Source organism: Natator depressus, chromosome 7, assembly GCF_965152275.1.
Source record: "Natator depressus isolate rNatDep1 chromosome 7, rNatDep2.hap1, whole genome shotgun sequence".
NCBI classification, from domain to species: Eukaryota; Metazoa; Chordata; order Testudines; family Cheloniidae; genus Natator; species Natator depressus.
Window position 1 is genome coordinate 5,803,527 of NC_134240.1, and position 26,836 is coordinate 5,830,362.

At 44.0% G+C, this 26,836-nt stretch overlaps 1 protein-coding gene across 3 annotated transcripts in view; it reads right to left on the reverse strand.

Moving 5' to 3' along the window:
* The window catches only part of PRICKLE2 (prickle planar cell polarity protein 2), a 186,247-nt gene that overhangs the window by 65,552 nt on the left and 93,859 nt on the right, over positions 1-26,836 (reverse strand). Inside the window, exon 1 of one of the 3 annotated variants that reach the window (XM_074957396.1) lies at positions 6,162-6,796. The exons of the other annotated variants lie outside the window; for them this stretch is intronic. The gene's annotated coding sequence lies outside the window, so the exon portion shown is untranslated. Of the gene's footprint in view, positions 1-6,161; positions 6,797-26,836 lie in introns of those variants that run through there. 3 annotated transcript variants of the gene reach the window in all.

Here is a 26,836-nt window from a genome sequence, read left to right on the forward strand (position 1 = left end):
CTCCTTGTTCTATCAAATAGAGTAATTACCCTTGGAAATCAAGTGGTAAATAGAGGCTGGGTGTTCAAACTCCAGCATGCAATCAACTTCAAGTCTATGAAAGGCCATTGCATTGCCCTAATGCACCTTCAGGTTCACCTGTGTCAATCCAGGATGCTTCCAACTTCACCGCTCTAAAATTCAGCTACATCAAAGCCCAGAGAGATTATTTTGCTCTAAACAGTTGCAGTTTGGGTCCCTGAATAACATTTTATGTGAGCGAATTGTATGATCTCTCTAATGAGCACAAACTCTTTCTGTATGTCCTTATAGGCACTTTTGCAGTGGTTCCTATAGTGATCTGGTACAAAATATGTGCTGCATTGTTAAAGAGCAAAGACTGAAATAGGATTTTTAAATGGCTGAACAATATAATCTGCCTCAGAGTATCATGTGAGAGATCAAAAGAAGAGCTGCCAACTTGAACCATGCATTGACCCGGAGTCCTGCCGACCAGAGATGTTGGATCCCTCCTGATCCCCCACTCCAATCTTTTCCAACTGCATTCTGACACTGTACTTTGTACCAAACTCTCAACTCTTATCCACCACTCTGCTGGGAGCTCCAAAGTGACCACAGACTTCAGCTACAAAGCAGGTCGTTTTTGTACAAAACATTTCTTTGACTTCACACATCCTTCAGTTGTTCATTAGTATGACACTATCTCTCAGTAGAAGAAAGAGCTAACAAACAGGTACAATTGTTCATTTGTATAACTGGGTTGTAAATGGTATAGAGCAAGAGTATTTTTCTGCAAAGTATCTTAAGTCTTCCCGAACAAGGAAGCAGAAGGAAAGCTACCATTCCTCTGCTTTAGGAAATTCGAGTTGCAGAAGCAGCCAGCAAGCTGTGGTTTTCATAGCACTGAGTGCTCATGAAACAAGGAATTTGATTTAGGGGGAAAAATGGGCAAACACTTCCCGTGCCAAACCACCCTGCAGCCCCTCAAAACACACATATTCAGACATGATCATTTTTGAATTACCCAATAACCGCTGAAGGCAGTTGAACGAGCTTTTTCGGTTTGCTCAGGCAGAGTGACAGAGGACAGTGTGAAATATGCAGCATGGAACCATTTTGAAGCCTGGTAACAATCAGTACAATTGTCATGCAGCGTGCAGCTTGTTGGGTACAAACAGACTCCTGCAGACACTACTTGGCAGAGTGTTTACTCGCATGAGGAGTTGCTTACCACAGTGAGGACTCCCACTGAAGTCCAGAGGACACCTTATGATTGCAACCACTGTGTCCTCTAATGGGTTTTGCATGGCTGAGGCCTTAAATGGTAACCCTTCACAGTGGGGTTCATTTTGCTTTGGTGGCCACCATGACGCATGCACACTGATTGCCATCATGAAAAGCAAGCTCAAAAATCTGGTACCAGCACAACAGAAATATGCAACAAAGGGTGGTGGAATGTGTTACCTAGGGAGGTGGTGGAATCTCCATCCTGAGAGGTTTTTAAGGCCTGGCTTGACAAAGCCTTGGCTGGGATGATTTAGTTGGTGTTGGTCCTGCTTTGAACAGGGGATTGGACTAGATGACCTCCTGAGGTCTCTTCCAACCCTAATCTTCTATGATTCTATTATTCTAAGACAATCAGCTATGGCAGAGGAGCACCAAGGGCAGCTTAGGACATGGGGGTACCAGGATGTTCTAAGCAATCTTTACACTCAGCTGGTCTTGGGCCAGCTGTGCACTAGGCCAGCCCCTGAAGTTATAACTTGCACCAGCCACTGACAAGGGGCCAGTGTGGCAGCTGGGCATTATCTGTGGGAAGGAGCACTAAAGCCTTAATTCCCTACATCAGAAGCCAGGGGTGGTGAGATTGCCTTCATGCTGTGACATTCACTCTGTGCCCCCTACTATGGAGTGATGGATATTGTAGGTCCAGAATTTGATGGCAAAGCAACTGCAGTGCACCACAGGGAAGTTATGCCATTAGCCTTACAGTTTTATGAAAAGCATCATCATCTATATATTAAAATACTAACAGAAGGAAAAAGCATCCCGGTAATATGAATAATTGTAGTGGCTACCATAGATCATGCATAGCTGCACATCCCAAGATAGGATTTGCATTTCATGGGGTGCCCTTCTCTTCCTAGGAAAAACAAAGCAGGATGACAAGTGACAGGCTGTATTTTCAGTGTAAACTTTAAATGTCCTTGGTTTGGGGATGTAAGACATACCGTTCATGTTCCTTGGATTTAATTCCCTGGGACTTTTATAGGGACAACAGCAGCTTACGTTATAGCTGAGCTTATGTGAAGTCTTTCATTATAACTAGACTGTATGATTTTTATTGGTAAATGTTGGGAAACATCAATTTCGTCGTACACACACAAACCAAGGAAAAAAATATTTCCATCGATAATAACCGCCGTTTACAGGTACGCAAAGAAAGAAAAGTGCTGTTTGAGACCTTATTAGCATTTACAGATATTTACTTTGTATATTTTGACATGTGATGTTGACAATTTGTGTTTTAATGGTTATTAAGGGTTAACTTTTGAATCTCATCATCTATGATGCCCCTCAATATTTCCCGCAACTGGGAAAATTGAAATGGATACAAAAAGAAAAAAAATGCTTAAACCCCATAATTTTGCGCAACTGTGAAAATGTAAATCTGTAAAAATAAAAAAAGGTTTAACTAGAAACATTGATAGTAGTTGTCAACATTATAAAAATAAAAATTGAATTTTGCCAAGATTAATTATAACTTCCTTTCGAGGTATGGATAACTCTCTGAAAAATTCCCCTTTCTGGCTGAAATTCTCCTTGCTTGGTCTCAGACCACAAATTATTATTAAAAAAAAAAGAAAAAGATTCAGTAAAATCCCTTCACCTGTAATTTATTTTATGGAAAGGTGAAAAAATACATTGTCCCCCTTTTAAATCAATGTTAAGAGACCTTTTGCTCAGGGGGTAATGTGTGTATGGCTGAAACTGACAATGTGAAATGATGTTCCAGTTAGCTTGTCCTCACTTTGAATTAGGCCTTTCAATTCATGCAAAGGATGAAAGAGACAGGAGTCCCTCACTGTTCTACTCCTCAACTGAGCACTAGAACAGAGAAGGCTGGGGGCAAAGTTATCTTTAAACCACCATTGTGCTCCCCTGGATTCTAAAACTTACTGGGGGACTGCACAGTCCCTGGCACATATTAAAGCAGCCTCAAGGCTGCCTTGATTTATGTTTTGCTACTTACAGTCTCCTAGCCAAGAACAGCTGGAGCACAGAGTCTGGGGAAGCCCTTTATGTACTGGGACCATTTGTGCCTTGTTTACAGCCTCTCCTACACTACTGGAGCAGAACCAAGAATGTACGAAACCCATGAATGTACGAAAGCTCAAGACCCGATTCTGCAGGACCCCGTACCTTGTGTAATCCTGTACACCACTGCAGAGTGAGTTCAGAATAGGAAGGTTCTGATTTGTTCTTACACCCAGGAGTCAAATTTGTGACAATAAGTATGAAGTATATGCTGGATAATGATGAGGAACTTGTAATAATGATAAATATGTAGCTTTTAGACAGCACTTTTCATCCATAGACCTCAAAACAACTTGCAAAGGACATTACATATCACTGTCTCTCATTTACAGGTAGGGAAACTCAGGCACGGAGAGGCAAACTGATGTACGCAAAGTCACTCAGCAGGCCAGAGGCAGAGACAAGAATAGAACCCAGGTTTCCTGAATCCCAGTCCAGCCAGTCCAGAAGACACATGGTTTGTGGGGGCCCGTCCTTTCTCATGGAAAAAAAAATATAAACTACCACAGCAGAGGCAGGTTGTCAACTCACAATTTTACCACTAATCTCATACCATTTAGTGTTTTCTTAAAGCCCCAGCTTCTGGAGTCAGGTGATTACATGACAACCATTTTTTAGCCCTCAAATTGTGGAGAAAAGCTTGAAAATGTGATCCTGAAAGGCTCAAATCCAGAAGGTGAATACCCCCGCACCGCACTTCCCAAGAAAATCATGGTCTGAAATCCTAGTCCTGGTGAAATCAATGGCAAAACTCCCACTGACTTCAACGGAGCCAAGATTTCACCCACTACCGGTATTATTGTTGTTTAAATCTCATGATTTTTCAGGGGCCTGACTCATGAGTTTTGAACACTTGTGATTGGCAACACTCCTGAAGCTTCCCCTATGGCAGCACAAACACGGTTCCTAACCTTTTCATGAACTGAACAGACCCTTTCAAACGCATAATGGCAACTCCAAACACACCATTGTCTGGGTTCTACAAACATCATTCCAAGTGCACTGTGAGAACCAGACTTGCATAATGAAGACTCAGTGAAATCCTTTACTAAACGCCCATTCTCGTTTTAATTCCGCAGCCCTCTGCCCAAGAGAGCTCTCAGTTGTTAAAACATCAGTGTCCCTTGAAAAGCTTGCACTGTACCGTAGGTTATCTTTTGACATTTTTAATTACACCATTCTGTTGCTTTCCAGCTCAGCAAGATACAGCGCTGTAGACCAGTCTCAAAGGATTTCTTTATATCTCCTAAATAAGGGAGAAGATTGCTTCACAGTGTTTGATTCTACCAGGGTTTATACTTTAATTTCTAACTGAACACAGCACTTACTGAGCTCCAGACAGACAACTGTGGCCTTGGTAGCATATGCAGTCCTTTATTTGTAAATTTACAGAACAATTGACCTCTCCACAGTTATTTCATTGGCCCTCCCTTGTGTACCATCACATTCTAGGTTTCATTTTTTATAATGAACTCTGTTGATTCTATTTTAAATTAAAGCTGTTTCACTATGACGTCTCCATGGTGCTATTTTTGCTTTAAAAGGATATTTACAGCCTTTGATGTGTAGCAGGTATGCAGTAAACATGGTTCCTTTTTAACATATCCTAGACAAAATACTCAGACAAAATACTCAGCAATATTATAAGCAATGTCACACTTGGAAATATCGTAATTATTTCAAAGTTGAGGCTTACCAGAATTACTGACTCATCTGTGAATGCCGTCACCAGCAGAATGGTTTTTGTGCATGTTGGCTAACACTGGCAAATACTGTACTGTCTGAAGGAAACAGGCTAAGCCATTTCATTTTGTTAAGTACAATAAAGTTGTTTAAAACAAACTACAGGAGAAGATTGAAACACAAAGCAAAATATAATCTTGTTAACTGCAGACAGTTTACTGAATAAATCTTCGCCACAGATTCAAGTCAGTACCCTTATAAATAGAACACACTGAGGTCAGACATTTAAGCGCTCACACAGTAGGTGAAAATAATCACTGAATAAAAATGGGTAGGGTAAGGTACAAGGCAACAGAGCTAAAAACTAAAAGAATGACACTGCATCTGGTGTGAATAATTATTCTGGCATTATTCTGTCCAACGTTAATCCTCAATGGTTCATAAAGGTTCAATCAGTCTTTAGTATAGCCCAGGAATCATGGCAACAAAACAAAGAGTAACTGGATTAAAATCTTTACATGGTCACAGGTCACGTCTATGTCACATATGGCCGCTCAAAGGAATATAAAGAAGAATCCACTAAAAGAAAATTACATTAGAAAATATAACTTCCTGGTGTAAGGGCTAGCTCAAACTACAGAGTAGGTGCTCTGGCAGTATAACAAAGGTGCAGTATGATTAATATTTGAAAACTGTTTTCAAAATTATGTCAGTAAAATAATAAAACAAATAACCCTAATTGTAATGTCATCATCTAGAAACCTGTACCGTATACAATTTGCTTAAAATACCCAATGGTTCCAGACTTCCTGAAGCTGAATTTACCAATGAGAGATCAGCATGTATTTCTATTTAAAACCTTTCATAATTATTTTTAAAATAAAAAACATGTTAATGAAGCTGAAGCATTTATCTTTGACTTCCTGCAGCTGTAAACTTCAATTTAACAATTAACCTTTTTCATTCACAAACAGCAAGAACAGCAAGGTTTAAAAAAATTCTCTAACGGGTACCAATAAGAGTGAATCAGCAAAGTTATCACATCACTACATGTACACATAGCATAGGTGCCTATCCCCTCTGCCCCCCAGCACAGGCTTCAGCTTCTCTCGAAAAATACATAACAAAATACAAGTTGCTAATAAAAGGTAATTTCTTACCTATTCTCACCAATGATTATGCCAGTCTGGTGGTGGTGGGGGGAGGGGGGAAGAGAAGGAGGGGGTGGAAATCCGCTCAATTGTTCTGCTATGTTAGTTTTTACAGTTTACTTTCCTGGGGTATGCTGCTACCAAGAACACAGACAGCACTGCAGTGTGATAAAACATCTTGTTTTCGTTCTCAAAACTGCATGGCACACACTGGTAGGAGCCTTCTTGAAATGAGCAGCAGGCTTTTGTGGAAGCCTTTTAGAAGAGACACACACAAAACACACTGTTGCTTGAACGAAAATGTGCTGTGGGAACCATTAGCCGGGAAAAGTGTGATTTTTGCCCTGTGTCTGGATGGGCTTTGTAGCTTACATTGCCTTCCTCAGAATTCCAGCTTGGTCGTTTTGCTTTTCCCCTACCATCTCCTCTTCCAGCCATCCAAATGCTTTCAGCAGACCCCACAATGTTGGCTTTGGTAAATGACCCTTAGAGGCAGCCAGAGTATATTCCATTTGCTCTCCAAAGCACAAGACATTAACAAGGAAATATGTAGCCCATCGAGAATAATTGCCAGCTTGGTAGCGGAGCCTGAATCTTTACTGTTGCAGTGCTCTCATCTCCTGCATGCTAATGAAGCAGTGATGTCAGCAAGTCAAAGTCATTGCATCTGGACAGTTCAAATTGTCATTGGCCAGTGTCTATAATTTATTTACATGTAAATCAGGCTGTTCTTACCAATCAATAATCCCTGCAGGCTGTTTAGAAAAAGACAAGAAAATCCTTTTATCTGGCTCACGTGTATATTACAAACAGTTGTCTAGCTACCCACAATCAAAACTGAATGGTTTGAAGATACCAATTATCCTTCTAGACCTATGATCTTATTTGTTGCTGACCAAATCTCAATTTACTATCCAACTTGAGTCACTGCATCCCATTTAAGCTGTTCTACCCCATTATCTAATATTACAGCAGGCTATTAAAGAGACCAATTTTATAGTTCATAACAATTTATTTTTCTCCTAACTTTCAATGCCCTCTTAATTTTATTCCCCACTAATTTCCTATGATGCCCCACTGATCTTAGACACAGCATATATGCACCAGCAGGGCTAAATATTCTGAGTAATACACATTATTATTAAGGTGGCATTTTATTTAGTGCATATTTTATGACCTGTACTTATCTGGCCCAGAGAGTCATGTGATTTTCATCTTTTGTGTATATCCCAGGTACATATTCTGGACCACAGGAATAAGCTCACATAGTCAATAGAGAAAGAGCATCCCCATCACACGCCATGGTTTTAAAAGAAGAGAAACCATACAGAGTAAACAGTGTGGTCAACTCTTGGGCTTTCATCACAAGACTGACAATATTTGGTGTTTTCCTTAAAGCCCAGCTCCTGGAGTCATGTGATTACATCAGAATCTGAGGTTCAATTGAGGAAAAAGGGTGTTTCTAGCCCTCATATGTGAAGACAAAAGCTTGAAACTGTGGCCCTTATAGGCAAAATACAGAAGGCAAATAAAAAAGAATCCAAAATGTATTACTTTTGGACCAATCTCATGATTTTGGGGGGCCTGACTCAGGATTTTGGGGTACTTGCTATTGGCAATGGTGAGTAAGTTAGCGATGAGTTTCCAATGTCATATACGATGGATTTTATTATGTGATATAAATTTGGTTTCATTATGTGGGATTATACTCAATATACCAAGGGCCAGATCCTCAGCTGGCCTAAATCAACATAACTCCACTGACCTCAGGAGAGATCCTTTGGGCCAGACCTTACTGAAATAAATATTTATGGAATTAGCAATTTTTTCAAAAGAAAATATCATTTTATATAAATTACTGGTTCAAACACATGGCCCTACATAGTAAGTTATATGCTCTAGAGAAAGGAATCAGGCTCTGATCCTGCAGTTGCATTCACAGAGGCAGAACCCAGAGGCTGCTCCAAACTGGCCCCTGGCTCTCCCGAGGGGTGTATGTATGTGAATGGGGGATGAGAAACACAAAGTTGTCTTTAAGCCATTTTTGTCTCCTCTGCCAGGTCCTCTGCTGACTCAGCTCAGCAAGACTCAAGGAACTGAAACCCTTTGTTTATTACAGTTCTCCGTACAATTCTATTAAAGAATAACAGTATCAAATGCTTTACTAAGGATACACTAGGGATTTGGGTAGGTTTCTATCCCCCTCCTCAAATTACACAATTCAACAGAGTATGTAGGAGAGAAAACAACCTCCCCCGACACACACTTCCACTAAATAGCCACATTTTGTCTGTTCCTGCTTTCATCACTGTATAGGCAGGCTGGCTGTAAACTCAATCCTGAATAGTTAATGTGGATATAGCACAAGCATTTGGTAAAGCCCTGAATAGTCTGCCTGCCAAGGCCCCCAAATGACGTATTTTATCTTTAATGCAGGATATGTTAATTCAAATATGTAGTAAATGATACAAAACTCCACCGGGCAAAGAGCAAAATGAAGTTTGTTTACAGACTGATAATTTAAAGCAGAAACAAATTATACTTGTTTACTGTAACAATTTTCCTTGGAAATTTTTTTAAAACCACATTACATGCAAGTAAAAATGGGCTTCGTAAAATGACAGAAGATTAGGGTCGGAAGAGACCTCAGGAGGTCATCTAGTCCAACCCCTGCTCAAAGCAGGACTAAAGCATCCCACTAAATCATCCCACTAAACCACTAAATCATTCCAGCCAGGGCTTTGTCAAGTCAGGCCTTAAAACCCTCTCAGGATGGAGATTCCACCACCTCCCTAGGTAACCTATTCCAGTGCTTCACCACCCTCCTAGTGAAACAGTGTTTCCTAATATCCAACCTAAACCTCCCCCACTGCAACTTGAGACCATTGCTTCTTGTTCTGTCATCTGCCACCACTGAGAACAGCCGAGCTCCATCCTCTTTGAACCCCACTTCAGGTAGTTGAAGGCTGCTATCAAATCCCCCCTCATTCTTCTCTTCTGCAGACTAAATAAGCCCAGTTCTCTCAGCCTCTCCTCATACGTCATGTGCCCCAGCCCCCTAATCATTTTCGTTGCCCTCTGCTGGACTCTCTCCAATTTGTCCACATCCCTTCTGTAGCGGAGACCCCAAAACTGGACACAATACTCCAGATGTGGCCTCACCAGTGCTGAATAGAGGGGAATAATCACTTCCCTCGATCTGCTGGCAATGCTCCTCCTAATGCAGCCCAGTATGCTGTTAGCCTTCTTGGCAACAAAGGCACATTGTTGACTCATATCCAGCTTCTTGTTCACTGTAATCCCCAGGTCCTATTCTGCTGAACTGCCGCTTAGCCAGTCGGTCCCCAGCGTGTAGCGGTGAATGGATTCTTCTATCCTCAGTGCAGGACTCTGCACTTATCCTTGTTGAACCTCATCAGATTTCTTTTAGCCCAATCCTCCAATTTGTTTAGGGCACCCTGGACCCTATCCCTACCCTCCAGGGTATTTACCTATCCCCCCAGCTTAGTATCATCTGCAAACTTGCTAAGGGTGCAATCCATCCCATCATCCAGATCATTAATGAAGATGTTGAACAAAACCAGCCCCAGGACCAACTCCTGGGGCACTCCGTTTGATGCCGGCTGCCAACTAGACATCGACTCATTAAACACCACCCGTTAAGCCTGACGACTTAACCAGTTTTCTATCCACTTTATAGTCCATTCATCCAATCCACACTTCTTTAACTTGCTGGCAAGAATATTGTGGGAGACTGTGTCAAAAGCTTTGCTAAAGTCAAGCTATATCACGTCCACCACTTTCCCCATATCCACAGAACCAGTTATCTCATCATAGAAGGCAATCAGGTTGGTCAGGCATGACTTGCCTTTGGTGAATCCATGTTGACTGTTCCTGATCACTTTCCTCTCCTCCAGGGGCTTCAAAATGGATTCCTTGAGGACCTTGCCAGGACCTTGCCAGGGACTGAAGTGAGGCTGACCGGTCTGTAGTTCCCCAGGTTCTCCTTCTTCCTTTTTTTAAAGATGGGCACTATATTTGCCTTTCTCCAATCGTCTGGGACCTCCCTCTATCGCCATGAATTTTCAAAGATAATGGCCAGTGGCTCTGCAATCACATCAGCCAACTCCCTCAGCACCCTCGGATGCATTAAACTAGCCCCATGGACTTGTGCACGTCCAGCTTTTCTAAATAGTCCTTAACCTGTTCTTTCACCACTGAGGGCTGCTCACCTCCTCCCCACATTGCGTTGCCCAGTGCAGCAGTCTGGGAGCTGACCTTGTCTGCAAAAAAATCATTGATTACTGCAGCTTTTCCCACATCATCCGTTACTAAGTTGCCTCCCCCATTCAGTAAGGGTCCCACACTTTCCCTGACCTTCTTGTTGCTAACGTACCTGTAGAAACCCTACTTGTTACCCTTCACATCCCTTGCTAGCTGCAATTCCAATTGTGCTTTGGCCTTCCTGATTACATCCCTGCATGCTTGAGCAATATTTTTATACTCCTCCCTAGTCATCTGTCCAAGTTTCCACTTCTTGTAAGCTTCCTTTTTGTGTTTAAGCTCACCGAAGATTTCTCTGTTCAGCCAAGCTGGTTGCCTGCCATATTTGCTATTCTTTCTGCGTATCAGAATGGTTTGTTCCTGTGCCTTCAATAAGATTTCTTTAAAATAGAGCCAGCTCTCCTGAACTCTTTTCCCCAACATATTAGCCTCTCAGGGGATCCTGCCCATCAGTTCCCTGAGGGAGCCAAAGTCTGCTTTTCTGAAGTCCAGGGTCTGTATTCTGCTGCTCTCCTTTCATCCTTTTGTCAGGATCCTGAACTCTACCATCTCATGGTCACTGCTGCCCAGGTTGCCACCCACTTTTACTTCCCCTACCAATTCTTCCTTGTTTGTGAGCAGCAGGTCAAGAGGAGCACGGCCCCAATTTGGTTCCTCCAGCACTTGCACCAGGAAGATGTCGCCGACACTCTCCAAAAACTTCCTGGATTGTCTCTCCCAGCAGATGTCAGGGACTCTTCAGTTCAAAGATTAAATGCCATTTGTATGAGAGCTCCTGGTGCGCACTAATTTTCATTAAACAGATTAGTAAAAGGCTTGTAGTTTATCTGTATTTACTATTGAGGAGCCAGGGACACTAAATGCACACACTTCAGAATGGAGTGACTCGTGGTAATGAGCTTTGCACGCCCTACGAAGTGTTGGCAGGAGATTTTAGCTCTGCCCCTAAGTGCATGCACCCAGCCTCACGCATGCACCTGATCCTAGGGTGACCGTACATCTGGGTTTTCCTGGACATGACCTCTTTTTTCTCCTCTGTCTGGGAGGATTTTTCTGTTCCAGCCATTGAAGCTCAGAAGGGGCCATCTCTGCATCTGGATTGGTCTTTCCCCTGCAGCTGCCGGATCCCGCCTGCCCTGGCCCAGCCCAACAGGTAAGCGGAGCTGCCAAGCGCCTCTTGGCCGGTCTGCTTGCCCCGCCACGGGGCCTCAGAGCCTGGCCGGGAGGGGTGACAGGGCTAAGCCCCTGCTCCCTGCCCTGGGGAGGGGAGAGGCCTGCAGGGAGGCGGTGACAGGTTAGCTCTGCGTCCCGGGCCTGTGCCAGCCACCCTGCCACCGTGACAAAGAACATGACACTGCCCCCCAGCTCGAGTGTGAGGCTGCAGGTGCCCTGTCCAGCACCCCCCAAATACCCCTCTCTGTACACACAGACCCATCCAGCACCCCAAATACTCCCTCCAGCACCTCCCCAATTGTACTCCCTCCCCCAGCTTCCCCTCCCCCCAGCAGTGTTCTCTATTTGGGAACTTGAAATATGGTAACCTAATCCTGCAGGTATTTGTCATGCATAGGAATCACTCCCATTTCCATTGCAAATCAGGTGGTAGAGCGAGCAGATATGATCCACCTGAACTAACGGTCTTTTATTGTGCACAGAATGGTCACACCCCCGTTTTGTTTTGTTTTGAAGGCAGCATCAGCTGCTCCCACAAAAGTGGCTTTGCATAATCAGAAGCTGGGGCTGACAATTTAGCTCCCATAGTCAGCCTGTTCTAGCCCTGCCACTCCTCAAGTCTAACTTCTGTGGCCTATTTGTTTGACTATTTATGTTGTTAAGTAAATACTGCTGGAAATAGCAATTACATGCAGAATTCCAAGATTTTAGGTGCTAGTTGACACACAATGGTACAATGAAGGTGCAGGTCGTGACCTCATGTAACAGCCCCATAAAACAAATATTTATAGCCATGCAGCTAACCTAGGGGTTAGCTTAGAAGAAGAAACCTTTGCATCACAGAAGGGCATATATTTCTCCTCACTCCTGGCAGATTTCCTCCTCCAGTACTTGAGAGAGAAAGTATTTTCCAGGTACAATAATTATTGTACAAGAAGTACTATTATTCTGAGACAAACCAGATGAGATTGTTCAAGTTTTGGTTCCAAATTTCTCATGAAAATGTACTTTTCTCTTCTGGAAAGGTGCTGAATGGGTTTGTAATCATCACTTTCATATTAACTGCTCTACTGCCTGTGAAAACACCACACATGTTCAAGTAACTCCAGAGGGCAAACTGTGTTTCCTATGACCGAAACTGTGCATTTTAAAGGGGTGTTTCATTAAGGAGAAAGGTGCTGGCCAAGCAAACAGAGCTTGTTTCATAAAGGTCACTTGAATGACTTTTACAACTATGGAGATGGATCTTGCCAACACTCAGATGAGATTATTGCTCCGAGCTACCATTTTGTTCAGAAGAACTTTGGGACGGGATTCGGAAATTAAAAAAAGAGAAATTATTATCATCAGAACTTCGAATTCCATTCCCAGATTAGGCAGTGCAAGGGCAATAATTATGCCAAAGAAACGTGACATCCTTTTTTGCTGTTGTTAAGGCAGAAAAACTGACTATAATGGTCACTAATTTGTACAAATTCATCCCCACAGGTGCAGGAACTGTCATTTTAAAAGTACACAAGCTTTTTTCAACAGCTCAGTTTACTGATTACTGATTTACTTAATTAATTAGCCTCTTACAGTTTGTATGGCAACTTCCACCTTCTCTGTATGTATATATATATATAACTTTTTACTATATGTTCCAGTCTATGCATCCGATGAAGTGAGCTGTAGCTCACGAAAGCTTATGCTCTAATAAATTTGTTAGTCTCTAAGGTGCCACAAGTCCTCCTGTTCTTTTTGTCAATCAATGTGGATTCATGTTACATTATTTATTCTTTAGACTGCAAAAAGTAATACAGTACACGGCGAGTGGTAGTAGTGGCAGGTAATCATCAGTGAGGTCACCAGGCTCCTAAACCAGATGGATGTCAGATCAAGTTGCCTTTCTGAATTATTTAGTGAACATCCTCTAAAGAGGCTGACCAAGCTTGTCAAGGCAGCCTGCTACAGAAAGAATATGGTCGCTTGCGGATGACTCACAGGCTAGGAGCTGCCTCTGAGGCTCCCTTACATGGCACTCCGTGAATATGCAGCACAAAGAAGCAAATCCTGCTTTGGAACTTGATTGCTGGCACTCTCTTTAGCCAGAGTAAAACTGCAGCTGGCCAACGATCCCATGAAGCTCAGAGAATCAGAGGAAGGTACATCAGTGAGAGAATGCAAAAAGGAAACACTGTTAGATAAAAGCAGCAGTGACCTACTTACAGTACATTTCAGAAGGGACATTACCCCCTTTGGATAGGAAAAAAACCATCTAGCTCCCAATGCATGTATCTTCAGAGGAGATACAGGCTGAGGAATCTACAAATAGCGGGTGCCAGGTTGTAAAAAACCTTGCCCTAAACACACAGTGCTAAGCAACGCTCCCGATTTAAACCTACGAAACAATACATTTGTTCAACAGCATGTACTGGCTGGAATTCTTCTTGCAATTGTGGTGGTGATTGTTGGTGGCGATGGTGCATTATTTTGTTGCTGTTGTGGTTCGTGTCACAGTACTCCATCACGGATCCTTTGTTTGCTCACAATAAGCCTCTCAAACTTCAGATACACACAACAAAAGCTCACTTGCTCCACATTATTTTACCCACAAAAATGCAGAATTGGTTGTTTTACAGTCATTTTTTCTGTCCTCCCCACCCCTTCTGCCCCCACCCTTTGCGGTTTGCACAGAAAATCTGATACATCTGATCATAAGAATGCCACAATAACTAACTTACATTGCAGAAGCACATGGTGCAGTGATAAGACACTAGATTGGGAATCTAGAGCTGTCGGTTCTAGTCCTGGCTCTGCCACTGAACTGCTGGGTGGCCTTGGGCAAGTCACTTCCCCCTCAGTGCCTTTGTGTTCCCTCCCATCATCTGTCTGTATTGTATGTTCTTCAGGGCAGGGACAATCTCTCCCAGTGTGTTTGTACAGTTGGCAGGAGGGGGCCCTGATCTCAGTTGAGGCTACTGTAATACAGATTCATCATCATCAGCCAGCCTTATTCATCAGAGCCACAAGTCATTCTGTAGCATGGCTAGTAAATAAATACTCTCTTGTTTTGCATATTCCTTGCCTGCACTACACCCACCGTGTTCCTTCCTAAAGGATCTTTAGCACGCTCAGGGGATGTGTTATTTCCTCATTAATATGGACTAAAAATGCAGCAAGTTGGTTATTGAGTGGTTTTTATAATGAGTCACTTTCTTTTCATTTCCTGACCATTTGCAGATACAGTCTGTCAACTGGTAGGGTCAGAAGGGCATGACCATCCACAGGCGACAGCTAAGGTGGGTAGGATCAGAGGTTGGAGAGAGACAGGTTGCTGTTGGCGAAAGCCGAAGGAGAAACAATGTGGTGAAGCAACTTCCAAATGCCATCAAAATCCTCAGAGACTAGTCAGCAGTGTGCTGGTCTGAACGATAACCTCAGCTCATGGATATGACTGTGCAGGGAAATGAAGACATGAATACGCCTCTGGATTCTCGGAATGAAAATCCCCAGCTGAAGGAGAGAAAAAGTGAGCAGCTGGTAGACGGAGAAGGACTGATGGCCTCAGAGGAGAAAACCTCCCACTTAGAACTAACATGGGTTGGAATGATGAAAGCTAGGTTAGAGGGGGAAAAAAGCTAACCACAGAAAAATGAAGACTTGCAGCCTTTCATATAAAGTTGGATCAAAACTGGCATGAATAGTGGCCACTGGAAGCCCTGGAGATCAGATCCTTCCCTCTCCAGGATGCCTGAACGAAGGGATTTGCCTCCCAGTTTAAAAAGAAAATGTTGCTGAGTCAGCAAAGAGGCTGCACCCTCCTGATTTCCTTCCAGTCTGATGGCGGCCGCAAAGAGCGGATACAAGCTGCAAGCAGGAGCAGTGAGATCGAACAGGAGGGTGCTTTGACCTCATTTCCTCCTAATTATACCCCTGTCTTTGTCAGGAGAAGTCAACCGTTTTGGGGACATGAAAAGTTATTTGGAAGACATGGGCTATGAATACACTCTTCCTTTTTCAGACAGACTAGGGTTTTTTTGGGGGGGTGGGGGGGCATGTTGTCACAGACATTCCCAATTTCAGTGCCAGAAGGAGTTTTGGCCTTTTGGATGAATGCATTAAAGAAATTGCAAAAGTAAATGGGGGAGGGGGAGGGAGGGACAAAATTCAGATGGTGACAGTGTATTCTGAAAACTTGGACTTTTTATATTTTTGCTTCAGTTTGCCTAGGACTCAGGCTTTTATCTGTATGTTGGTTAATCCCCGGCTTTACATGTTACTCCTGTGCTTATAATTGCTACTTTTGATTCGAAACGCAGAGACATGCGTACAAGAGAAGTGGATGGTTGATTTTCTAGATGTTAACGTGTAACACTGGTTGCAGGTTTAAAATAGTATACAGTTTGGCAGCAGGCTGTATAAGAGGGGCAGTGTACTCCATGTCCTCTGCACCCAGTTACTTTCATATCTGTAATTTTATGTGTAGAAATAATTATTTACATATATTAATAAATTATCCAGTAATGTATGCTCAGCCCTGCAAAGCCCTAAGCACCCTCAACACCTATTGGTTATGGGTGAAATATACCCATTGGTCCAGCAAAAGGCCTATAAAGCACTGAAGTCCTAATTAACTTCTCAGAATAGAGTTTAAGTGGTAAATAGGCCTAATGCTGTACTGGGAATAATGTCTCCCTATATTAGTAACAGATTAGTAATACTGTAGATCAGGGGTTCCCAAACTTCATTGCATCACAATCCCCTTCTGACACTGCGCAATGCAGAACCATTGCACAATGCAGAATTTTGCAGAAATTAATGTTAGGTGGGCAGAATTTCCTTCCCCCCCCGCCCCACAAAAATGAGCTGCAGAGATGTTGGCCACCACTAGGGATTGCTGGACCCAGCAGAGCCCAGCTCACAAATAGAAGACAAGGCCAGAGGGAGGGGGAGGGAACTGGAGGGTTCCTAGCAGGGGCAGTTCCCAGCACACCCTGAAGAAAGGAGGCAGCGGGTCACAGGAAACTCTGTGCAAGCCCGGGACCCAGCGTCAGGCTTTCTCTCCCTCTGCATCCCTGGGCTCTAAGAGGGTAGGGTCTGTGAGTGTCTGGGCTGCGGCTGGGCTCTGGGGGAGGGGGCAGGGGGGTAAGGGGTGAGAATGTCTGGGCCTCAGCTGGGTTTGGGGGAGAGGGTGTGTGTCTTGGCAGGAAAGGGCCCTGCAGCTGGCCTCTGGTGGGTAGGGGGTGAGTGTCTGGGCCGGGGTGGCACAGATGGGCTCTGGGGGCGTAGGGGGTGAATGTCTGCCCCCCCCCCCCCCCGGGGCTAGGCTCTGGGTGGGGCAGAGAAGCAGGAACTGGGTTGTGATAGGTTTCTTTAACACTCTAGTCCTGGGAGAATTTTTGTGTGCGTCTGTATTGTTACAGACATACTGGCTGACAGGTATTTTGAAATAAATTACCCAAATAAATGAAACTGGTGTCATTATATAGTGTTATTTTGACAAATAAAATTTGCAGAATTTTAACATACTGTGAGCAGAATTTTTGGTGCAGAATTCCCCCAGGGAAGATAATATAAATAATCTCTACTCCCAAAAATTGATAGAGTGTTATTTAACCCAACTTTTTGGGGGGAAAGCGGAGGAGGAAAACAAGCCAGAACGCCAAAGTTAGGCCCTCATCTTGAAAGCTAGTCTTCACGGCCACTGAATGAAGCAGCTTGCAGTATTGGGGCCTTAAAATAGCCAAATTACAGCTCACACTTAAAGTGCACAGAGAGATGAATTGCACAGGAGATGCTGGCATTTACTTGCAGTAGGTCTGAGTACGCTGGCTCAAGTCAGAGCTATCAATTTCTCTTTCATTCACATCACAATTCTTCACTGTTTACAAGAAAAAGAAAACAGCACATGAGGAGTATAATATGGTTACTCCATTTTTAACCCATCATGCTATACAAGCTACTGCAGCGGGCTTGAGATACTGGCAGATCTTACATGTCACGTACACTGCTGAGACACAATGGAGAAGATACAGACTGAATTTCAATCACTGTATCTTCTTTTTTTATAATCACCTTAATGCTAGACGCTTAGAGCACTTAACAGTAATAAGCCTTCTTCATCGCCTCCAGCCTTAACTATGCATGATTATATTTTTTGCTTTTGTATTTTGGTCAGATTTTAAACAATGGTGGTGTCTGTTTTTTTCCCTCTGTCTTTCTTTTAGCTTGACAGTATTCTCATTTTAGGAGGAAAAGATGGTCCCTTTAACAATATCTCCAAAGGTTGAGTTAAAGCATGTATCTGAATTTAAGCTAAATAAACTTAACATTGGTGTTTTTTTAAATTAAATATTTTTCTTGGGGGCTTTCCATGGCCAATAAAACTTTCTCCAAAAACATGCGATGAAGGAAATTCATAAATCTTCTGCTTATCTTGTGGGATGTTTTCCAAAAGATCTAAACCTTTGATCAGTTACACAAATTAATTTTCTATTTACATAAAATTACAAATTTACAATAAAACTGACTCGCCTTGAAAGTCTGTTTTGACATATATCCCGGCAGCAGCTTTCATTTATTTCATTCTAGCTGTTTTTACTATCTGATGTTGTCTGGGTCAATGTCATGTTAGACATTTTTGGTTTGAAACATACCCACTGGGGTGTTTTGGGGCAGTGCTTGTGCCTTGAGAACTTCCCATCTTTCTCCATCTATCTTCTGTCCCCTTTACTGCGGCCCCATCCTTCTTGTGGGTAAGGCCAGGAGATGACGCCTTCTGGAGTCCATCAACCTACCTCCTTAATCAGCAGGCAGGAGTGCTCTTGAGTGGCTTTCCACGTTGTAGGCCGTCACAGGATGGTGGCAGTTCACTGGCCCAAGAGCAAAAGACTGTTCTGAAGATTCCGGTTAGGTTTCCTGAAGAACAGCGCACAGTCCCGCTAACTTAGATTGGCCAAGGTCGGCATTATTGTACAACTCCACAGAGGTGTGCTGCAGCACGGCAAGACGACGGACCTAATTTTCAGTGGCATGCATTTGTCTCTCTGTCTCCTGTGGAGACATTCTCCCAACTCTCTCTCTTTTCGCTTTCTCCTTTCTGCTCTTCTGTGTGTTCAAATGGGTTCTTAATGTTATGTTGTCTGCACTGACTTACCCAACCTATATGAGAAAATGTTTTTCCTGTACATTTTGCCTGGACGTGCACGAGCCTCCGCTACTCGAAAACATATATTTTTGGTCCATTAAGTCCACACAACAGAAATGAGAGCAATGCCATAAGACTCTCCTTCAGAGAAGCAGGAATCTCAGCAAAGGCCAAACTATACCATGGATAAGAAAAGCAACATGGTGATCATATGGAGAAACAGCAAAAGAACAAAACCAACTCCTATAAGCATATAGCAATGCAAACCAGGGAGTTTTCCTCATATGTTTGCCACATGCCCCCACATGAAACAAAAAACCGTCGCTGTTGACAGTACCATGATTGCAGAGAGAGCCCTCATTTGCAATGCTTGACACTGGTACAATAGCTTCCAGATCACTGCCTCCATCTGTCTCCTCAGCAAGGTGTGAATATTTCAGTAATGATGCGCATTCATTTGCACGTGCGCACCTGAGCAGCTCCATGCTGACAGATGAATCTCTGGCCATTCTGGATGACAGAACGATTGTGCAATTTCCTGAAGTTCTTTTTAGAATTAATCTACTGGAGCTGGGTTACACCTCTTACCCAATGCCAGGGAGGATGACGGCCCTGATCCAAAGCCCCTTGAAGTCAACAGAAAGTCCCATTGGCGTCAGTTGGCATTGGATTGGGCCCAGTATCCTCCATGGAGATTGCAGAACCAACTTGATACTCTTGACTGGCAAATATCTCTTGTGACCAGAACACAGGCAGAGCTGCTTGCATGCACAGACAGGTGACCACCCTAATGCTCAGTAATTGCATCTGCAGAGGCTTCTGGGTAGTAGCTAATCCATCTAGAAGGAAGAGATTTCCTGGATGACAGTCTTGATTTTCACAATTTCTGTGACATGAGTGTGCCAGACTGACAATACTCTGTCATATCCGGAGCTGCCCTTATAAAACTTATAAATGAGAGATGCATATACTAGTTCCAACTAGATTCTCCAACAGACAAAGAAAATACTTTTGGATAAAAGCCTAGGTTTTCAATGGACTCACAGCCTTCTTCCTGATCCAGCACACAGACAGGACCCCTGGGCCATGGAGGGCCCCAGTCCTTAGAGGAGCATTGGAAGGACTTAGCCTACTCATAAGACCATGTGCTTCTTCTGAGCTGAAGCTCCGATGATCTTGTAACCACAAAGAAACCCTGACAATGGGGTGATGCCTGGTAAGCTTATTAGCAAACATGTAGGTTCTTTTATTGGTTTTAATTTGTTTTCTCTGTAATGCTTTTTACCTTAAGAATAAAGTAGGCTTACTGAGATTGAATTGCATGGTAGCAGTCGCTGTGTTGTCAGTCTCTGCAAAGAAAGCAAGCAGGCCTGGGTAGGCAGACCGCCTGTGCTGGGAAATGCACAGTGAAGGCAGGGAACTGTGCAGTCTGGGAATACCACGGATAGAAGGGAGAGAGAGAGAGAGGTGGGTTTCCACCCAGAAAGGCAACGGCTGGGTATCTGGAAGCTGAGAACAGGTGCCCTTGCACAAACACGGAGGGGGATATGCAGGTGCAGTTGCCCTGAACTGTGACAATGAGAATCTGCATCAGTGATTCAGTGGGCTAAAAATGCAGCTTTTGCCTCCTTTTGGAGGTAGACTGGGGCTGATACTGATGCCAGAGACAGAATGTGGAAGTCACTATTTAAAGCATAATGCTCCCATTTCCACATTGAAACCAACATGAACCACTTATCAGCCTCTTTCCTCAGATCTGCTGCATAGATAAAGTCATGTGGTAAAACCATGGCCCTTTTCTTCTCCAGGCAGTCAGCTTTCACCATAAAGCCCTATTTTTGCCCCCTCTACAATTTAGACTTGAACATTTCATTCTGACTGCAAGTTGCCAAATTCACTCAGATTGCTCAGAAGGCAAAGCTTGAAGAAGACATTTTATGACACTTATTCTCAGTTATTAAAATTTTACACTGACTGGAATGCGCGGAGATGTGGCGATGAGGTCCTGATTATAGGACCAGCTGCACCTTTTATTATTTGTGCTATTACCAGTCATCTCTTCTCTGGTCTCACTGAGTGCACCCCTCTCAGGGGTTAGCCCACTTGCCTTCACCTGTTCTGGGATGGAATCCCACCATTCTCCCACTAGGTCTTGAGCTACTGCCCCCATGTGCCACCTGGAACTTCTCAGCAGGCCTCGCGGAGCTCAGCACCTGCAAATCTGCCCTTCAGGAGCTTTCTTACAACAAAGTATTGTTTAATCTTAACAGTAGATTCCTAAATTCATCGATTCCAGGACCAGAAGGGACACTGTGACCATCTAGTCTGTCCTCCCGTATAACACAGGCCAGAGAACTTCCCCAAAATCATTCCTAGATCAGGTCTTTTAGAAAAATTTGAAATTTGAAAATGGCCAGTGAAGAGAGAATCAACCACCACCACCCTGGGTAAGTTGTTCCAAACACAGCACTGGACTTTTAGAACAATAAAATAGTCTACAAGCATATCTGTCTTCCCTGAGGCTTTCCATCCCCTGGCAATTAGCAATCCTCAAAGGCTTCAGACTCTCTCTGCAGGACCTCTCTGCAGGTGTCTCTCTGTGTCAACCTGTTCTACCATGAACAGCTCACTGACCACTCCCTCCCTCCCCACATTGTCCCTTTCTAATGGTTTAGTTTCCTTGAGCTGTTAGTTTCCAGCCTTGGCAAGAAAAAGGAACTTACCTGGTGCTTGTAAATAGCATCTTCCCAGTTTAATAGCCCAGGTATTTTCCCTTAGCCTTCTTAAAATGATTAGCAGGGAGTCACTCATCTAGGGCCAATGTATTGCCTTCCTGTTAGTTTCCCAATAGCTCTACTATTAAACTAAATCAAAACATGCACACAGCAAACATTCCAACCCAATATAGCTAAAACAACTCTTCAAGAACCAGGTCACATCCAGCATTCATCAATTATTACAGATCAGCAGCAAGAACTTCACATGCAGTATAAGAACCTATATAGAAAGGAACAGAAATAGAATTTGAACTTTTCATCTAATATTTCTTCGTCTCCTACTGGCTCAAACCACTTTTATTATTTGTGCTATTACCAGTCATCTTTTCACAGAGTTAAATCTCCTTGAAAGCTTTTTCACCAGCTTTATTTGAAGAAAATAAGTCATCATGAAGCAAAGTGCCTGTCTGATTTTTGCTTAGGGACTCTATCCCACTTCCACTGACGTTACTGAGAATGTGTCACATTTTAAAGACTTTTTTTGCAAAATAAAAAAAGCTTGTTTCAGACTCAAGTTACTATTACTAGATGGAAACAGTGTATTTGCCTATCACAGCAAATACATAACCAAGCACTGAAAAACAATGACTAGCTTAGAACATCTCAATTCTTCTCCTACCCACATAAGAAAAATGTATGCGGCTTGTTTAATGCCAACTACAAAGAAAAGATACTTTTTGGGGCGGTTACTATAGGTCTTTGGGAGAGGGCCTATGACTACAGGAGCAAACACATAATGCACTGTGCCCTTTGGAGGAAAAATGAAAAGCTTGTTCAGGATTATAAATAAGAGTGGATTCACACTATGCTTTTTATACCCTTTTGGGGTGGGGAGTGTTCGCATGCATGGGCTTATGAAAACGAGGGACTGAGAATACTGCTTAAATCCAAGCATCCTGCTCTACGCTGCAGCTAAGAGTTTAGAAAGATGAGTGCCTACTGTTAATTTCTTAAGCCCTTATTTAGGCTCCCAAATAGGTGACCTAATTTTCAAAAGTGCTGAGCATTTCCATGGAAGACGCCGAGTCCACAACACTTTTAAGAACCAGGCCACTTATTCAGGGGTTTAAAAATGGACTTTGACGCCTAACTTTGGGCACCCAGGTTTTGAAAGGCTTTTCCTGCATTCCTATCCCATTTACTGATGGACCTCACTGCTAACCTACATCTGCTGTAACCTGTGGTAGGGCCGTCACACTACAACATGTGCAAAGCGGGTCAATGGATTTGGTGGCATTGCGATGCAGACAGCTGTTCAACTTCGCCCAGCATTCTGGGCATGCTTGTGAATAAGGCTGAATGAACTCGGGTGTCTATCAGGTAGAGACCAGTATGGTGTATTAATCACATTTGATGCCTGCTATTTCCTCCTTCCCCCACTGTTTTAATTAGAAATAACATTGCTATCATAGCTTGAGTTTTTTTTTCATACTTAGGAATAAACTGCTTTATAGAATGATATGTTGAGATTTCATTGTGCTTTCTGTGATTGTATTAGAGTTTCCTAGCTTATAACAAACCATGAAATTCACCACTCCTGCCACAAGTGACCCATGAAATATACCACCCAGACTGTGATTTATATGGCATCTGACTCATGGAAATTAAAAGGCTTTAATATTCCCTCTAAGACCTTATAGAACGGAAATTTTACACAGCTGAATTTATAAAAAAATATGGGGGTACAAACTATTTCATTGTTTTATTTGCCTCAGAGGTACGAATATTAAACTCGGGATAAAAATAATTTGCTCAATATTAACTAATTTGAGTGTATAATTGGAACAGCCTTCTTGATAATATGCTTTCTAGTCTGCAAGCTATTTCATTTGCTTCTTTTCCAACCATTTGGATATTATGTAGAGGAATATTTTTAACAACAACTTCTTCAGGGGTAATTTACTGCTAATTAGGCAAAACATATTCTGGCTGAAATAAAGTAATTGAGAATCGTCTCTGCCTCGTAACATTTAATAGGAGAAGGACAGTCCCTCATAATCTATAGGCCTTTCCCAAAACCACACCAGGAACGTCCACCAAATACAATACACGATAGCCAGCTGCATCAAAATCATTAAAAAAGCCCCATGTGCCACTGCAAAGAGGTCACCATGTCAGCTGTCAAATCTATATGGTGGAAATACAGATCAATCCCAAATCCACATTAAAGGGGACTAAGGTGAAGTCAATCAAACTGCTCAGTTTGAAAGCTGAATCCCTTTGGTATTATAAACGCATCCCTTTTCAAACTCTGCTAAACCAGTTTCCGTATTACAAATCGCAACAAAACTCTTCTCATATCATGATCTATGGGGAAAGTAATCAGCACAGTAAGGGAAGATTATGATTCGGGGTGGAGTAGGAGTACATTGGGTCTGAGTCCACCAAAAGGTTGGACACTGCTTTCAACACACTCCTCCCCGCACTTGCTCCTTCTCTGGAGAGTTAGCTATGTGGTCATTAGATCATCCAGTCTGACCTCCTGTCTATCATAGGCCACCAACACCCACACACTAAACCCAACAACTAGGGTGGCCAGGTGCCCAGTTTTCGACTGGAAAGTCTGGTCGAAAAGGGGACCTGACAGTGTCCAATCAGATCTCCTGACCGGACACCCAAAGTCTGATTACTGTGAGCGTGGGAGGTGCTGGTCATCACTCGCTTCAGCCCCTACTCAGCCAGGGCCGCCTCCTACCTTTGTCGGGCAGCTTCAGCTCCCAGCCCCGGCTCCACAGGCAAGTCCCTCCTGATCCGGGCAGCGGGAGGGGAAAAGCAGCAAGCGATGAGAAGGGGGAAGGGGGGAGAGGAGTGGATGGGGGCGGGGCCTCAGGGGAAGAGGTGGGGCAGGGGTGAGACACTGGGGGAATAGGCAGGGCAGTGGGGGGGCCTCAGGGGAAGAGGTGGAGCAGGGGCGAGACATTGGGAGAATAGGCAGGGCAGGGGCGAGACATTGGGGGAATAGGCAGGGCAGTGGGGGGGCCTCAGGGGAAGAGGTGGGGCAGGGGCGAGACATTGGGGGAATAGGCAGGGCAGTGGGGGGGCCTCAGGGGAAGAGGTGGGGTAGGGGAGGTTCCAGCACTCCTGCTAGAGTGCCCGGTTTTTAAATATTGCCAAGTTGACAATCCTACCAACAACCAAAATGAGATCGATGTTTTATAACCCACTCTGCCTGTTCTTCCCCACTCCCCTCACTTACCTAGCTGATACAGGAGATACGGCCCTCTGAAGACAATGCAAAGACTTCTCTTGAAGCCAATCAATCAGGGTCTTGGTGTATTTCATTCAGCTTCTGCCCTATGCCAGAGAGTGGCTGAGCAGCACCAATTAGCTACATGCTGTGTTGCCGGCTGCTCGTTGACTCACTTCCAACCACGGGGCCCAGATCTCAAAGATCCCGCTTTGCGATTATCCCTCTCCCTGAGACCAGGAGGGCATATTGACCATTGCGAAGTGAGCTAACAGTAAGCACAAGAATGGTTTGTGAAATCAAATTGCCCAGCATAAAATCACGACTTGTATTTAACATTAAGGGAAAAGTCATTATTTAATATTACCGCTGCAATGAGCCATTATTCGTTAAGCATGCTGAAAAACCACAGGCCATTTCTTCGTATTTTTCCTCACCCCACTGTGCTGCATGCAGCATTATCTTCAAAGGGTGAAACAAACATGTTTGCTAAACATTAGCAGACTAAATTCGTCAGCCTTCTAAAAATAATGGTTGCGGCCAGAGATTCTGTTGATCTCGCTGTTTGCCGACTGCTCTAGAACGGATTGTTCTTCTCAGGGACATCTTTGTGACAACGAACAAAACGTTTCTCCAAAAAGCAGTAAAAAACAGGTGGCAATCAGAAGGAATCTTTTTCTTTGTGGGGATTCAGCTTTGCCACCCAATCAGTAACACAACCCCTTTGGGCTGAAATGAAAAATCACAGGTACTGCAAATTAGCTTTACACCGGCACTACATGCTGCCATGTTACAGTTAAGGTATTCACACGATGCCCCCTTATTTTAAGGGCTTATAGTTGAACTATAAAAAGTCCTTCTATGCAGAAAACGGTTCTCTATTTATTTATATTGCAATAGCAGACAAGAGACTCAAATTAGGGATTAGGGCCCCACTGTCCTAGGCACTACACGCGCACCACAAAAAGACAGTGCCTATCTCAAAGAGGAAAGACAACAGGTGGCTAAAACAGACAGATCGGAGGAGCTCAAGGTATCAGCAAGACCATGATAATTAGCGTAGTGAGCCGCAATCACAGCCACCTCGCCACAGCTGAGTCTCTGCAATGCTTGGCAAACAAGCAGCATTTTTATCACTAAATTTCTAACAAACCTATTTGGCTGGTTTGACAGTTATTCTAGAGCCGGGGCAGGCAAACTTTTTGGTCTGAGGGCCACATCGGGTTTCCAAAATTGTATGGAGGGCTGGTTAGGGGAGGTTGTGCCTCCCCAAACAGCCAGGCGTGGCCCGGCCCCGACCCCTATCCGATCCCCCCTGCTTCTCGCCCCCTAACGGCCCCCCCGGGACTCCTATCCCATCCAACTCCCCCTGTTCCCTGAGGGCTCCTACCCCATCCAACTCCCCCTGTTCCCTGTCCCCTGATGGCCCACCTGGGACTCCTGCCCCATCTACCACCCTCTGCTCCCTGTCCCCTGACCACCCTCTTGAACTTCCCTGACCTCTATCCAACCCCCCCTACCCCCTTACCGCGCTGCCTGGAGCTCTGGTGGCGCTACAGCTATGCACCGCGCAGCACAGAGACCGAGTCACGCCGGGCTCTGCAGCTGCCCTGCCCCAGGAGCTCGCAGCCCCCCCCCCCCCGGCCCAGAGCATGGTGCCGGCAGCGAGGTGAGGCTGCGGGGGAGGGAGGACAGTGGGGGAGGGGCCGGGAGTTAGCCTCCCCGGCCAGGAGTTCAGGGGCCAGGCCAGAGGGTCCCGTGGACCGGATGTGGCCCACGGGCCATAGTTTGCCCACCTCTGGTCTAGAGTGACACATGCAGAGGTTGCAGATTACAGATGCCTTCATGCAGTTATAGAACTCAAAGAATTTGCCTGAGGAAGTATCACCTAGTGCTTAGAGTAGAGGTTTAGAATGAAGAGGACCTGGGCTCTGTTCTCAGTTGTGCAACTGACACCTGGTTTGATCCTGGAGTAGCCACTTCACCCCTCTGGGCTTCAGTTTTCCCCTCTGCAAAATGGGTATAATCCTATTACCTATCTTCATAACGTGCTTTGGGCATTTCAGATGAAAGGCTCTATAGAAAAGTGCAAAGTCTTATTAAATTGTTCATCACAGAGATTGTTGGTCACTCA